We start from the raw sequence: 16,526 nt of genomic DNA, 5'->3' as shown, positions 1-16,526 counted from the left end.
GTTGGTCTACCTACCTGTCAGCTTACCTGTCCCCCCCCCCCCGCTCTGGCGGCACTGCTGAAGCGACTACAGGAACTCCAAAGAAGTTCTTAAAACACAGCCTAGACGCAACACAAATGGCGACCTAATCTGAATGCTCTGTAAAAGCCACCAGTCAACAGCACCTGTTCAGCTCAGCAACCCAACAACACCCAGGAACCACCACCACCACCACAACTCCTAACCACAACACGCCCTACTCCAAGAGGACACCAAGCAGACCCCAAACCAAAACCATTAAGGAGATTGAGATGACACCAACCAGGGAGATGGCATATAGTGCTGAGACCGCAACACCCCTTCAAGATGACGACCACCCAATAACAAAATGAGATCTGAGGGAAATGGAAGTGATATTAGCCGAAAAGCTGATCTCGGAAGTGAGATCAGAGCTTGCAGGGCAGCAGCTGAAGAAGGAGCAAAAAGGGTTTTCTTGTGTGTGTGTTTCTTTGTGGCTGATTAGCTGCTCTCCCTGTGCAAAGGTCAGAGGGGGCAGGGTTTCTGTTGAGGCAGGTGATTAGCACTCCTGAGGTATGGTTGTCAAGCCTCTGCTTAAAGACCTCCAAAGAAGGAGACTCCACCACACTCCTTGGCAGCAAATTCCACTGTCGAACAGCTCTTACTGTCAGGAAGTTCTTCCTAATGTTTAGGTGGAATCTTCTTTCTTGTAGTTTGGATCCATTGCTCCGTGTCCGCTTCTCTGGAGCAGCAGAAAACAACCTTTCTCCCTCCTCTATGTGACATCCTTTTATATATTTGAACATGGCTATCATATCACCCCTTAACCTCCTCTTCTCCAGGCTAAACATGCCCAGCTCCCTTAGCCGTTCCTCATAAGGCATCGTTTCCAGGCCTTTGACCATTTTGGTTGCCCTCCTCTGGACACGTTCCAGTTTGTCAGTGTCCTTCTTGAACTGTGGTGCCCAGAACTGGACACAGTACTCCAGGTGAGGTCTGACCAGAGCAGAATACAGTGGCACTATTACTTCCCTTGATCTAGATGCTATACTCCTATTGATGCAGCCCAGAATTGCATTGGCTTTTTTAGCTGCCACGTCACACTGTTGGCTCATGTCAAGTTTGTGGTCAACCAAGACTCCTAGATCCTTTTCACATGTACTGCTCTCAAGCCAGGTGTCACCCATCTTGTATTTGTGCCTCTCATTTTTTTTGCGCAAGTGCAATACTTTACATTTCTCCCTGTTAAAATTCATCTTGTTGTTTTGGCCCAGTTCTCTAATCTGTCAAGGTCGTTTTGAAGTGTGATCCTGTCCTCTGGGGTGTTAGCCACCCTCCCAGTTTGGTGTCATCTGCAAATTTGATCAGGATGCCCTTGAGTCCATCATCCAAGTCGTTGATAAAGATGTTGAATAAGACCGGGCCCAAGACAGAACCCTGTGGCACCCCACTAGTCACTCTTCTCCTGGATGAAGAGGAACCATTGATGAGCACCCTTTGGGTTCGGTCAGTCAGCCAGTTACAAATCCACTGAGTGGTAGCATAGTCAAGACCACATTTTACCAGCTTCTTTACAATAATATCATGGGGCACCTTGTCAAATGCCTTGCTGAAATCAAGGTAGGCTACATCCACTGCGTTCCCTTCATCTACCAGGCTTGTAATTCTGTCAAAAAACGAGATCAGGTTAGTCTGACATGACTTATTTTTCAGAAATCCATGCTGACTATTGGTGATCACAGCATTCCTTTCTAGGTGCTCACAGACTGTTTGCTTAATGATCTGCTCCAGAATCTTCCCTGGTATTGATGTCAGACTGACTGGGCGGTAATTATTTGGGTCCTCTCTTTTCCCCTTTTTGAAAATAGGGACAACATTTGCCCTCCTCCAGTCTGCCGGGACTTCGCCTGTTCTCCAGGAATTCTCAAAGATGACTGCCAGTGGTTCTGAGATCACATCTGCCAGTTCTTTTAATACTCTTGGATGCAGTTCATCTGGCCCTGGAGACTTGAATACATCTAAACTAGCCAAATATTCTTGTACTATCTCCTTAGTTATTCTGGGCTGTGTTTCCTCTGCTGAATCATTTGCTCCAAATTCTTCAGGTCGGGCATTGTTTTCTTTATTGGAGAAGACTGAGGCAAAGAAGGCATTGAGGAGTTCAGCCCTTTCTGTGTCCCCTGTTTGCATTTCACCATCTTCTCCTCTGAGTGACCCCACTGTTTCTTTGTTCTTCCTTTTGCTACCAGCATACCCATAAAAGCCTTTTTTGTTGCTTTTAACCTCTCTAGCAAGCCTGAGTTCATTCTGTGCTTTAGCTTTTCTGACTTTGTGTCTACACGTGCTGGCTATTTGTTTGAATTCCTCTTTGGTGGTTTCCCCCCTTTTCCATTTTTTGTACACATCCTTTTTTAATCTTAACTCAGTTAAAAGTTCTTTAGATAGCCACCCTGGCTTCTTTAGGCACCTTCCATGTTTCCGTCTCATTAGTATTGCCTGAAGTTGTGCTATTACTATCTCCCTCTTAACAAACTCCCAGCCATCATGAACTCCCTTTCCTTTTAGTATTACTGTCCATGGGATCTCACCCAGCCCTTCGCTAAGTTTTATGAAGTCGGCTTTCTTAAAGTCAAGAAATTGAGTCCTAGTATGCTTGGCTGCTCCTTTCCGCTGTATAGTAAACTTCAGAAGAGCACGATCACTCACGCCTAATGATCCTTCCACTTCTACCCTACTAACCAGGTCATCAACATTGGTTAGGACCAGATCTAAAATGGCTGTTCCTCTTGTTGCTTCTCTCACTTTCTGGTCAACGAAGTTGTCTGCAAGGCCAGTGAGGAATCTGTTTGACCTTATGCTCTTGGCTGAGTTTGACATCCAACAAATATCCGGGTAATTGAAGTCCCCCATTACTACTATCTCCCTTCCTTTTGCATGCTTGGCCATCTGTTCCAGGAAGGCATCATCTATGTCCTCCGTTTGGCTTGGGGATCTATAGTAAACTCCCACAGTGAGGTCACTGTTATTCTTCTCTCCCTTAATTTTGACCCAGATGCTCTCACTTTGGCTTTGAGGTTCTAATTCTTGGATCTCTTCACAGGTATACCCATCCCTGACATATAACGCCACTCCTCCTCCTTTCTTGTCTGGTCTGTTTCTCTGAAATAGATTGTATCCCTCCATTATTACATTCCAATCGTGGGACTTATCCCACCAGGTTTCAGTGATGCCTATTATGTCATATTTAGTTTGCTGTACCAAGAGCTCAAGCTCATCTTGTTTATTTCCCATGCTTTGCGCATTAGTGTACAGACATTGAAGTCCATTAATCATTCCCCCGTGTCTCTTATTTAAGGATTTTTTCCTCCCACCACTAGGTCTGCGTGCTGTTTGCTCCATTTGGTCTATGACATTTGGATGATCATCTTCATCAATTGATAGACTCCTACCTTCAGGAGCACTGTCTCCCTTCCCCACATTAGTCAGTTTAAAGCCCTCCTGATGAGGTTTCTGAGATTTTTGGCAAAAACATTCCTCCCAACCGTTGTGAGGTGCAGCCCATCGCTTGCCAGAAGTCCATCTTCAAGAAACTGCAGTCCGTGATCTAAGAATCCAAACCATTCCTGTTTACACCATTTGCGAAGCCAGCTGTTCACTTCCACTATTTTTCCCTCTCTCCCTGGGCCACGTCGTTCAACTGGGAGGACAGTTGAGATGACAATTTGTGCATTTAATTGCTTCAATTTCCTGCCCAGAGCCTCATAGTCTCTTTTGATCTTCTGGAGGCTATTGCTTGCAGTGTCATTGGTTCCCACATGAACCAAGAGGAAGGGGTATTTGTCAGTGGGTTTTATGATTCCTTGCAGTCGTTCAGTTACATCTTGGATCTTAGCCCCGGGGAGACAGCACACTTCCCGAGACAGATCACTGCTTCTGTTCCCCTCAGTAGGGAATCCCCTATCACCACTACACGCCTCCTCTTAGGTCTGGTTGGGGTTCTTCCGTGAGCTGCCCGTTCCAAGGTCGCCTGCACATTCCCTGAGGACTGACTTTGCTGCTCGTCTTCATATACCTGATCGACTGTAATGAGGGAGAGATCCTCAAATGGAGTCTGCTCTTTGTCTTCCATGCTAGGGGAGAGGACCTCAAAGCGATTGTGTATTTCTAAACAATCAGAGCGAACCCTGGGCCTCCTACTTCTTTGAGTCACGTTTCTCCATATATCTGGCTCCTGTGTTGGTGAACTAGCCTCCTTCTCAGGGGAGTCCCCTGTCTCCTCCTTGGTGGAGACGGTGTGCTCTGTTGCTTCCAAGAAGTGCTCCAGCTCTCTAATTCTTTGGAGCGTAGCTACACGTTCCTCCAGTTGCTGGACTTTGTCTTCTAAGAGGGCAATCAACATGCAATTGCTGCAGGTAAAGCTGCTTGCAACCTTTGGCAAGATGGCAAACATTGTGCAGGAACTGCAGGCGACTGCAGCTGTTCCCTCACCCTCCATCTTGAGAACGTTTCGTTGGGGGTGGCTACAGCGGTCCTCCATTATAAAAAGTGTGAAGACAGGACAAATAACTCCCCACCAAAAAACCTAGGTCTCCCCCAACAAACGTTTGAGACTAGCTCCTCTAAATCTAAAGGAGAGGGAGAGCGTTCCACAACAATATGCAGATTTGAAGGAGGTGTTCAGTGAGAGGGAGGCTGACAAGCTGCCCCCCCCCCACAGGCCCTATGACTACCAGATAACCTGGTCCTAGGGGCCGAGCTGCTGGTGGGTAAGCTGTATTCGATGTCCGACCAAGAGATACAAGAGTTTATTGACAAAAAAGGGGTTTTATAAGGGAATCCAAGGCAGTGGGGGGGGCAGTCCAGTTTTCTTTGTGCACAAGCGAGGGACAAAAGAACATCGTTTGGTCATGGACTTCAGGCTCCTGAACAGTTTAACAGAACCCATGGCCTTCCCCATGCCCAGAATTGACAATGTTTTGGCACGAGTGAGGCAAGGAAATTTTTTTACCAAGCTGGACCTCAGGGTACAACCTGATTAGGATGCGGGAGGGAGATGAATGGAAGACGACCATGTTCACCCCCCTTGGGGCATTTGAATACCTCGTTATGCCATTTGGATTACAATCGGGCTCTGCCTGCTTTCAAGCCTTTATGCACCATGTGTTGGGCCCCCTGCTGTACAAGAATTGTGTGGCCTTTTTGGATGATGTTTTAATCTTCTTGGAAAATGAAGCACAGCATGTGAATGACATCAGGCAAGTGCTGGAGAGATTGAAGAAGCATCAGTTGTGGGTCAAGCTGGAGAAATGCCAATTCCATGCTTGGGAGGTCGAGTTCCTGTGGTACCGACTGTCGGACAAGGGGCTGGCCATAGACCCGGAGAAGGTGAAGGCAGTGCTGGACTGGAAGAGCCCCAAGACAAAGAAGGATGTGCAGCGGTTCCTGGGTTTCAGCAACTTCTACAGGAAGTTTATCAAGAACTTTGCACACTTGACAGTGCCAATAACTGATTGTCTCAATGGCAAGAAGAAGTTTGCGTGGACAAGGGAAGCACAGCAGGCCTTTGAAAGTTTAAAAAAGACCTTCGCATCTGAGGAGCAGCTCCTGCACGTGGATCCTGGGAAGCCCTTGAGGGTGGAAACGGACACTTCAGACTGAGCCATCAGAGCAGTTCTGTTGCAGCAAGGCCCGGGGGAGGATTGGAGGCCTTGTTCCTTTTTCTCCAGGAAGCTGAGCAAATCAGAGCAAAATTACACTACAGTGATACCTCGCAAGACGAATGCCTCGCAAGACGAAAAACGCGCAAGATGAAAGGGTTTTTCGTTTTTTGCGTTGCTTCGCAAGACGATTTTCCCTATGGGCTTGCTTCGCAAGACGAAAACGTCTTGCGAGTTTGCTTTCTTTTTCTTAAAGCCATTAATACCCAGCGAATCCGCGCTCCGCAAGACGAAAAAATCGCTAGACGACACAACTCGCGGAACGAATTAATTTCGTCTTGCGAGGCACCACTGTATTTATGACAAAGAGTTGCTAGCCATATATGCGGCTTTTAAGCAGTGGAGACACTTTTTGATCAGGGCGCAGCACCAGATCCAGGTACGAATGGACCACAAGAACCTGGAATACTGGCGCACAGTGCGCATGCTCAACCAGAGACAGGTCAGATGGGCGGAGGCTTTCTCTCAGTATAACTTTAAGATACAATACGTCCCTGGGGGTGGGGAAACGTGAGAGCGGACGCACTTTCCAGGAAGCCGGGGTACATGGAAGGGGAAGGACCGCCTGTGGCCAGGCAAATGTTCCAAGATGGTCATGTGAGGGAGCACTGACAGGGGAGGAGGAACTGGTTGGCTTCACCAGAGACGATGAGTTTGCTGAAACTAAAAGTAGGTCACTTAGAGATGGTAAGAGAGAAAATGGGGGTTTTGAGGAGAAAGGAGGGCTCTTGTTCTACAAAGGGGCACTGTAGAAAGCTATTGAGGGTCAAAATCCTCAGACAGCTCCATGACAATCCCACAGCTGGGCATTTTGGGCAACATAAGACCATGTTACTAGTCACCAGGCAGTTCTGGTGGCCCAAGGTAAGGGTGGATGTACAGGAATATGTCCGAGGGTGTGACAGGTGTCAGAGGGCCAAAGGGCCAAGAGCAGCACCAGTGGGGTTACTGGAACCCTTACCAACACCGGGGAGGCCCTGGGAGGTGGTGTTCATAGATTTCATGACGGATCTGCCCAGGTCACGAGGAAAGATGGCGGTGATGGTGGTGGTCGACCTGCTGACCAAAATGTGTCACTTCGTGGCATGTTCCCACGTGGTGACAGCTGAGGAAACGGCCAAGCTGTTCGTAGATCATGTCTTTTGACTGCATGGGACCCCATTGAGGGTCGTCTCTGATTGCGAAAGTAAGTTCACCTCACGGTTCTGGCGTAAACTCATGAGCCTGTTACAGGTAGAGGTGAGCTTCTCGACAGCAAGACACCCAGAAACCAATGGGCAAGCCGAAAGAGCCAACGCCATATTGCAGCAGTACTTACGCTGCTATGTCAGTCAGAGGCAGAATGATTGGGTGGAGAAATTAGCACTAGCTGAGTTTGCATATAACAATGCTGAACATGTGCCCACTGGGATGAGCCCCTTTATGGCCAACTACGGGTGTCACCCCAGGGCCTTCCCAGGATGGGGCAAGGGGGAATGGAGTGTTCCAGTGGCAGAGCAGTTTGCAGAAGAGATGGAGGCTTTGCACCAGCAGCTCCAATTGAACCTGGAAAGGGCCAAAGAGGTATATAAAAAGCACACAGACAGGCATCACAGGCCAGGAGAGGTCATACAGGTGGGGGACAAAGTGTGGTTGTCATCCCAGGGGTTGCCCTTAAGGTGTGTGTGTGCAAAAAACTGCAGCCTAGACGGCTGGGGCCCTGTGAGATAATCCATCAGGTCAACCCAGTGACGTTCAGGCTAAAATTGTCGGACAGCATGAGAATACATTCGGTGTTTCATAGGTCCTAACTTTTGCCTTACAGGGAGGGGCACGGCTCCCCAGGAAGGGAGGAAGGGGTGTCCAGCCATCCACACGTAGAGAGGGAACGCTGTAATGAAGTAACGGAAATACTCGATTCCAGGTGGAAAGGGCACCAGATAGAGTACTTAGTGGCCTGTGAGGGGGAACCCAGCTCAGAAAATGTGTGGGTTCCCACAGGCTCCATCACAGAGGAATATCTGGTGGAGGAATTCCATGCTCTGTTCCCACACAAGCCAAAACCCCAAGGGAGGTTCTTTGACGAAGTGTTTGGACCCACGGAGGACGAGGGGGACTTCGTAGGCTTTCCATCCTCAGGGGGAGAGGACGAACCACGGGACGAAGTCGCGGAGCTGTCTGAGGGGGAGGAAGCTGACTGGGACTGGGGGGACGGACATGGGAGGATGGGAAGCAATTTTTGAATCCACAGAGGATGACGACTATTCTTTCCAGGGTTTTCCCCCCCTCCTACCAACGCCCAGGAGGGGGATGCTGTTAGAGACCCCACCAACGGGGAGGGGGGTCTTGAGGGGGGGTGGATGTCAGGGAACTGCCATCAGCTCAGAGGCGAGAGGTGGAAGGGCAGTTGTGTCACAGGGAGCCTCCAAAGATTGTGTGAGGAGGGAAGCCACGCCTCCAGTGGGGAAGGGATGCAGGGATCAGAAGATGCTAGAGAGAGCCGCAACACCAAGCCTGAGCAAAGCGGGGGGGGGGGAGGCAAGTCCTCCTTTGCCAACGCCCTCTCTGTGCAATCGGTTTGCGAGCAGAGAGGGGAGGAGAAGGATGGGGGTCAAAAGACTGTTATGCTGGGGAAGGTTTAAGGACCGCCCACTCCCCGATTCTGCTAGCGACTGAGCAGACATGGACTTGAGACGTTCTGCACCGCAAATGTTTTTGAACAGATAATAAAGCCTGGAAAAGACCGGTGGGAGTCTTGCCTGTTCGCTCTCAAGCAACTATGCCGGCACATAACAATTGCCAACCAAATACGCCATATAATCCAATATATACTAGAAGATGAGACAAAACAATGGATACACCTAGAGAGGGACACAGTTGAAAATACCTGCACCACAGCATACCCTCTCCTCCCAAACAAACTAAGGAAAATTCCCACAACACTTCACAAGTTCACACAGACCATGCTCAAAGCATGGAAAACAGAAATAGGCAAACTATCCCCAACCCCATCCCCACTAACTCCCCTGGCGTACCACCCATTATTCCACCATGCAGCGCAAAACCTCCAGATTAAAACCTGGCAAACCAAAGGCTTATATCACCTAATAGACTTCTATAAAAATAACAAACCTTTGTCAACACAAGAAATACAAGACAAACTAGAAGACACCCAAATGCCTTGGTTAACACACCACCAATTACATGCCCTCTTAAACAATCCAGTAGTAAAATCAGCAGCAACTAGGCCTCTGACAACCTTCGAAAACCTCCTCCTAACAACAAAGGGACACGGTAGAGGGATGGTATCCGCAATATACAAAATACTACTCCAAAATGCCATGAACTCCCTAGACGCAATCAAAAAACAACGGGAGGATGACATAGGCTATGAGATTAACCCCACTCAATGGACCAGAATGTGGTCTAAACCCCCCTTTAAATCCATATCAACAAAAAGAAAAGAACTCACTCTGAAACAGGTGGTACCTAACACCAAGAAAACTAGCGCTAATATGCCCAGGAACCTCACCAAAATGCTGCAGAGGGTGCACCTCCACAGGCACATCCCTCCACATGTGGTGGGAGTGCCCCAAAATCCAACTATTCTGGACAACAACCATACGAGAATTATGTAAAATAACCAAGCAAGTATTAGAAATCACCCCAGAATTGGCCTTACATCTTCCAAGACAAAAATGCCCACTTACACCACAACGAACTCATAACCCACCTACTTTCAGCAGGCAGAAACATCATAACCAGACACTGGAGAGACCCGTCAGGAGTAAGCATGGACCAATGGTACCAAATAGTATGGGAAACAGCCTTACTAGAAAAATTAACCAATAAACGGAAACTGACATGGGGACAAATAGAAGAAGACACCTTCTTCTCCCTTTTATCACACACACAGCCCAACAAGACAATGACAAAAATCCCCCAACAGCATACAAATCAATATGGCTAACCTGAACCTAAACACCCACCCACCCACCCCACTCACACATGAAAACAAAGACCGCCACAGCCAACCACAAATGAACAACCACACCCTAGGCCAACCCCAACCTCTCTCACCACCAAAGGAACACAAGTGAACAGCAGAGAACCTGCACAAGCAACGCTGACACCAAACTGACACTATTTAAGTAAAATAGAAACATCATCACCCAACCCCACCCATCTTTCCCCTCTCCCTCCCCCCTTTTCTTCCTAACGTCTCAACAAATGAAACTGATTTGTAAAAATGTTACATGGAAAAATACAAGAGAGAGACATTGCACATACTTTTGTAAATCAAGAAAATCTTTAATAAAAATACATTAAAAAAATATAATGCGTTCAATCTCACTGTCATTCTCATCAAACCAGTCCTGGTGTTTCTTGGCTTGGTATCCAATAGTTTGTTCACAAGCTGCAATAATGGATGTTTTTAACTTGGTTCAGTGTTCCTCAATGTTATCAGGGAATTCCGAAAGCAGATAGTCCTTAAGAGTTGTTTGGGAGCAGTCTCGCTTAATAGGATCTTGAAGGGCTTGACTGTTCATTTTGTGCCTTGGTTTCCTTCCTTGAAGCCTGTGTTAAGATATAATATTGATAGCCACCGTGGAGTGTATTAATCAGTGATCTGTCCAGCACTCATTGGCACTCATCATAGCTCTGGTATCATGACAATCTTCAGCTCGGACAATTACATAGTCTAGGAGGTGCTAGTGGTTTGACCGGGGCTGCCTCCAAGATGTTCTTAATTTATTTTTTTGTTGAAAGGATATGTTGGTAATAACAAGGTTGTGCTTCACATATCGTCAAAAGTAAGATTCCGTTCTGGTTGCTGTTACCAATTCCTTCTTTCCCAATAGTCCCAGGCCACTGATCGGAATCTCATCCAACTCTTTCATTAAAATCACCCAGGAGGATAATTTTATCTTCCTTAGGCATCTCTGATAGGATGGTATCCAGCTGAGAGTAAAAATTTTCTTTACTGTTTTCATTGGCATCCAGTGTTGGTGCAGAAGCACCTGTTGGTTTCTGGCAAGTTTTTTTCCGACAGGTTGAAAGTCACTCATTAATGCCAGCAGGGACATCTGACAAGAGCTTTACAGGATCATTTTTGATAGCAAAGACTACTCTATGTATTTGACGTTCTTGTTCAGGTAGACCTTTCCAGAAGAATGTGTAGCCTCATTTTTCTTCCTTCAGTTGTCCCTTACCTGGTCTTTGAGTTTCTTGAAGTGCTGCAATATCGATGTGAAAACGTCACAGCTCTCTTGCAATGATGGCAGTTCTGCGTTTGGAACTCTTATTATCTGTGCTATCCAACAAAGTCCATATATTTCATGTTCCAAAGTTCAATTGTCTTTTATGACTGCTGGTGGTGACCCCACTGGGCATTGGTAATCCAGTCAGGGGAAAAGGGGGGCAGACTAAGTTTAGGGCACCTTTTCTAGCCCCTCTCCCTTTTGGGGTGAGCAGAGTGGATCCTAAATAGGGCTGCTCAGACATGGATACAGCTGCCGAGCTGCTCAACTGCCTCATTCCTTGAGTCAGAGCGACTGAATCTGTATCCACCGCCCATGTGCCGGTTCATGACTAGGGGCTTCCAGATTTCACGGTCCTGCCCCCTTTACCATTTGCTGATTGCCATGGGACTTTTAGGGGTTTGGGTTTGGGATGGATTTTTGAAAGATGCCTGTGTGTGAATTTGTTTTATGTGTGTAGATCAGTGCACACTGACCAATGCACAGTCTTCACAGTAAGGCTCTGCTCCTCTGGCATGAGAACCAGTAGATTCTTATCTGCTGCAGCCTTCATCTGCCTTCACAGCCGTTGTAACATACCGCTTGTTATCTTCCGCCTGTTCTGCCATTGAGGACTTCTTGGATCATTCTTTGTCTAGCTCCTTCCCTTTGACCTTAAGACCTTGGGTGACCCTGCTGGGAGTATGAGACTTCCGACAGCTTTGCTCACAAGGGTCATACCAGCAAGTGAGAAAGTACCAGCCAAGTGAGGACAAGGGAAGGCATGGGCACAGAGGGCACCATCACTAGTCATGGTGCTCACCATCTTGATTCACAACCATTTCCTGAACAAAGGGATTAATGACAGTACTTAAGTGGCAAGGGATGACACTTACCTTGCATTAACTTGTCTGACTAGTTCAGCAATAGATTCCCCCCCCATTAGATTTTAACCCTTGCCTGATATAGGACCCCCGGAATTAGAAGGGGCTCAGGACACCATGCAGATGGGTGCCCTCTCCAAACTCACAACAATATATAGGTTACTCTGGGAGGTAGTTTAGACTGTCCTATGGGAATTCCACTGACTTCATAGCTGGTTGGGGATTTGGACCTGGGTCCCCCGGCCTATTCTGACACTTTAACCAGTATACCTCACTGCCTAGTTCAACATTCCCCAAACAGATCTAACACAGGGTTAGAATGCTTATCAATATTCACAAGGCTTTGTCAATCTGTTATCTGGATGTCAGTTAAAGGAATGACGCTGCATTATTTTCAATATATAAGAGCAACATCTGCAAAATATCTGAACTTCTTTCAGAAGCCACACTCTCTCCCTCCTCTTAACAAAACCAAAGCTTGAGAACATCTAAAAACACACATGTCCATGTGACTGTCTCTTGACAAAGAAAAATGAGAGAATGCAAGCTGTAGAAAAACAAAATGTTCTTTGGACAAGTCTCACATTTTGTTTTTCATTCATTGCTTTTACATTGCTTTTTCCCAAGCGAGTTTTGTTGTTGCTGAGTTGCTAAATCCCACCCCACCCCCCGTAGCTCCTGTGCTCTTCCCCTGGGGGTGGAGGAGTCCAGGAAGTGGGTGGTTTAGGAACAGACACAGCTGGGTGCATTACAGATGTGCGGACTGCAAAGTGAATTGCCATCATTTAGGTCACCTGGTAGAGAGTGCCAGGGAGGAGTCAGTGGTTGCATAGGGCATGTTGGCACCAATGAACTGGGGAAGGCCTGGAGGCCTGGAAGTGAAGTTTAGGTTGCCAGGTGGGATGCTGAGAGCCAAGATCTCTCTGTGGAACTACCAGTTCCATATGAAGGGCCAGTTAGACAAGCACAGCTTGCCCCATGGCTGGATGAGAGGGGGTTAGATTTGCTAGGCTCTGGGGGACATTTTGGGAGAAGACCAGCTTCTACAAAAGGAGTGGGCTCCACTTGAACTGGGATGGAGGTAGACTGCTAGCACCAAAGATCAAGAAGGTGGAAGATTAGCTTTTACACTGATGGGAAAGGGGGCCAATAGGAACCGAGGAGGGTCCAGTTTGGAACAAAACTTCATTCCAAGACGAAGGTGGAAAAATAAGATAATTTAAGTGGGAGAGAGCAGCACAAGGCATTGAGAGTGCAGGGGCCAGAGCACCCCAGGCTAAAGCACAAGTGCCAGAAACCTTTGGAGAGAGAGCCTGCATGTAAGGATTTCTGCATCAATGCTAGAAGCCTCCCAGCGAAGAGGGGTGGGCTGGCGTGCTCCATCTGGAAAGGAAGCACAGGTGGAGTGGGCATAACAGAAACCTGGGGTAATGGAGAGAAACAGCAGGAGACAGGCACCTCTGGATACAAAGTCCATAGCCGGGGAAGGGAATCTCTGGCCAAAGGGCAAAACATGGCTTGTCAGGAGTCTCAGTTTGGCCTGCGGCTCTATCTTCCTCAAACCACACCTGCTTGCCCCACACCTGGCATAATACATGAGAAGGATACAGACTTCAAAGGAACAATCAGGAGTGCATCGTTAAACTGTGGAACTCCCTCCCACAGGAGGCAGTGATGGCCACCAACTTGAATGGCTTTTAAAAGAGAATTGGACAAATTCATGGACGAGGAGGAGGAGGAGAGGAGGAGGAGAGGGCTATCAATGGCTAGAAGCCAGGATGGCTCTGCTCTACCTCCACACTTGGAGGCAGCAAAGCTTCCAAATACCAGTTGCTGGAAACCACGGGAGGGGAGAGGTGCTCTTGTGCTCATGTTCTGTTCGCTGGTTTCCACAGGCATCTGGCTGGCGACTGTGAGAACAGGATGGTGGACCAGGTGGGCCACTGGCCTGATCCGGCAGGATCAAAGTGAGCTCCTGATGGCTCCTGTGGTTGGATTCAAGGCTTTCTTCCACTTCCACAGTGGTTTTTGTGCAGATGCTCCCCTCTCCTGGAGCAACGCAGGCTCCAACCATCCAAAGCACCAGTCATCGGTCTGGGAGTGCCCTTTGCAGAGAATCATAGACTTGGAAGAGACCCTGTGCCACAGCAGGTGTCAAGAGAAGGCCAGCAATAGCCCACAAGGTGTTGGGGTAGTTAAATCTTTACTCAACTACACAAAACAGTGCAGGCCTAGTGAGCACAGCAACTTTTTCCAGTAGATCTTGTCCTCCCCCAGGTCCTTCCCAATCAATATGAGACTTCTTAGCCTTTGCTCCACCCTCTTCATACATCTGCAGGTTCTGGGAGACCAGGGGGGAGGACTCCCGGGTTTCCTCACCAGCCTGCCTCATCTCTGCCTCTTGAGCCCCCTCCTCTCCAGCCTCCACCTCTGCTTCTGATTCTGGACTGTCCTCTGCCACAGCCTCTTCCTGCTCAATGAACCCTCTTACCTCTTCAGGTTCCAACACCTCTTCCATCTTCTCAGTCTGCTCCCTCTTCTCCATCTGACCACTCACCACTGTCCCACCACCACTTCTGGGGCTCTGAGCCTTCTCCCCTTGGGGATTCCCCAGCCGATTCTTCCCACCACTCCTCTGCATCCAGCCAGTCCATGATATTGTGAGGGTCATCTAATGCAACCTCCTGCGATGCAGGAATAATGCACAGCAGTTCCTGAGAACCAAACACCCAGGTTGCTCTCAGGAGCTCAGGAACCCCATGCAAGGGATGTTGGAAAGTAGGTGAGACAAATTGCTCGTCAATCATGTCATATCACAAGGATGCCATGTGATTCTGAGGTGGGTTGTCCCACCCACCTGCCAAAGTTGGCCTGTGTGGGGACAGATAAAGATCTGCTCCATGTAATTAAAAGTTTCCCAACCCATGCTCAATAAGAAGGCTAAGGAAGGATGTGGGGCCATTTTCTTTGCCAACAAGTTGGAAATGCCAAAAGGGGCAGACTCCTCGCCCAGAAATGTTTTGGGTGACACTGGGCCCCAAGAGTAAGTTAGTACTGAAGGTGTGTTCCAGTCACAACAAAGAGACAAAATGTCTAGATACCCTAAATTGTTGGATGGCTTTTAATACATAGGTAGGAGAAAATATCTCAGATGCAATTTATCCCTCCAGGTTCCCATGTGTGTGGGTTGAACAGAGTTTAAAAGTCCCACCCTTGGCAGCAAAATCAAAGCATATAGGAATAGGCTGTGAAGCCTTCATTAAATTAAGCCCAGCTGTGAAGCAAGCTGGCTTCCCCTTTTCATTTAACAAGGACATCAGACAACAGATTGTGGAAGTAAGCTTAAAACGTGATTTAGTTACTCATGGTCATGCACCCAGCTATAGAAGCACTAAAAGCTATGCAGATAAAATACTTATATTTACAGTAGAAACAGTCTCAGGCGCATGTCTCACAAGGCGCAAGCAGATGTACACCCTCCTGCTTGAGAAATAGGTGGGGAGAGAGGAACAGGAAATTAAGTATGCTACTTTCCTCCCAGAAGAGGAGTGGAAATGACACCACACAGAGCCCTCTCTACCAACTGCATTTCTGTGGTCTGAGTCTGCCTATCCGCAATACTGCTGTGTGGTCATTTGCCCCTAAACTTACCAACTAGCATGGTTGGATTTTGCCTGCTCTCTTCCACATAACTGGCTGTGCTGTAGAACAGCTGGTCATGGAACTGACCAGAAAGGTCACAACCTTGGATTTAATCTTAAGTGGAGCTCAGGGCCTGGTGCAAGATGCAAGAGTTGTTGAGCTGGAATTTGGAATCTCCCAATGTAACTGGTCTGTGGTAGGTTGAATTAATTTTTTTCAGACAGCTGAAAAAATATATATTTATTTGGAACATTTGTACCCTACTCTTCGGTCTAAAAGTATCATAGAGGGGCTTACTATCAGTTGAAACAAGGACAGACCCTACCCACAACTTTACAATCTAAAAAGGAAAAGAAAGACACACAAGGGAAAAGAAACAGGGAGGGAAGAAGAAAAAAATCAAACTCAGGTACCAATTCTTAAACAATAGTTCTTATAATGTCCAGCTGTCACAATTCAAGGGCAGGAGGTGCCTGGTGGAGCTGGTTTTTTGGCGAACCTGTTGGAATGAGCCCTGCTTCCCATCTCTCCTCCTGGGGCAGTCTCACAGAATGGCTGCCCCCATTAAGAAGTTAACAGAAAATTTATTGCCATAAGGTATGGTGAAATAATCATCATCATAATTTGGTAGTGTATAGTCACCCATCCTTAAACAGATCCTGGAGAATTTTCAATAAAATACTAACAGCACAATATAGAATAATAATTAAAACCAATAGTAAATAGCAGTTGAAGAAACAAAGAGCAGCTTCCTTGTATAAAATAAAATAGTTTACAGCCTGGATTTAAAGCACAGCATCATCATCATCATCATCACCATTTATTAGAATTATAGTGATCAATGGTGGCAGCCCCTTACACCGATGACCCTAAAATATAACCTTCATGCCAATAAGGTCTTAGCCATGAGAGCCAAATGGGCTCCCAGTGACCAAGCATGACTGTCTCCACTGTGCCCGACTTTCCCAGAGACATTTGGTTGGCCATGGCTGGAGATGGAGGCCTGGCCAGGAAGACCTTTGATCTTACCCAAGAAAGCAAAATGTGACAAGAATGAAGGTTAGAAG

The 16,526-nt window shown here is 47.4% G+C and overlaps 1 protein-coding gene across 1 annotated transcript in view; it reads left to right on the top strand.

The window, feature by feature from the left end:
* Positions 1 to 3,921: 3,921 nt before the first annotated feature.
* The window catches only part of LOC310745512 (uncharacterized protein), a 107,227-nt gene continuing 94,622 nt past the window's right edge, over positions 3,922 to 16,526 (top strand). The window contains exon 1 of the mRNA XM_083578239.1: positions 3,922 to 4,350. The gene's annotated coding sequence lies outside the window, so the exon portion shown is untranslated. The remainder of the gene's footprint in view (positions 4,351 to 16,526) is intronic.

This window comes from Podarcis filfolensis, assembly GCF_964270895.1.
Source record: "Podarcis filfolensis genome assembly, chromosome: 12".
Taxonomy (NCBI): Eukaryota; Metazoa; Chordata; class Lepidosauria; order Squamata; family Lacertidae; genus Podarcis; species Podarcis filfolensis.
This window is presented reverse-complemented; position numbering and strand designations above follow the sequence as displayed.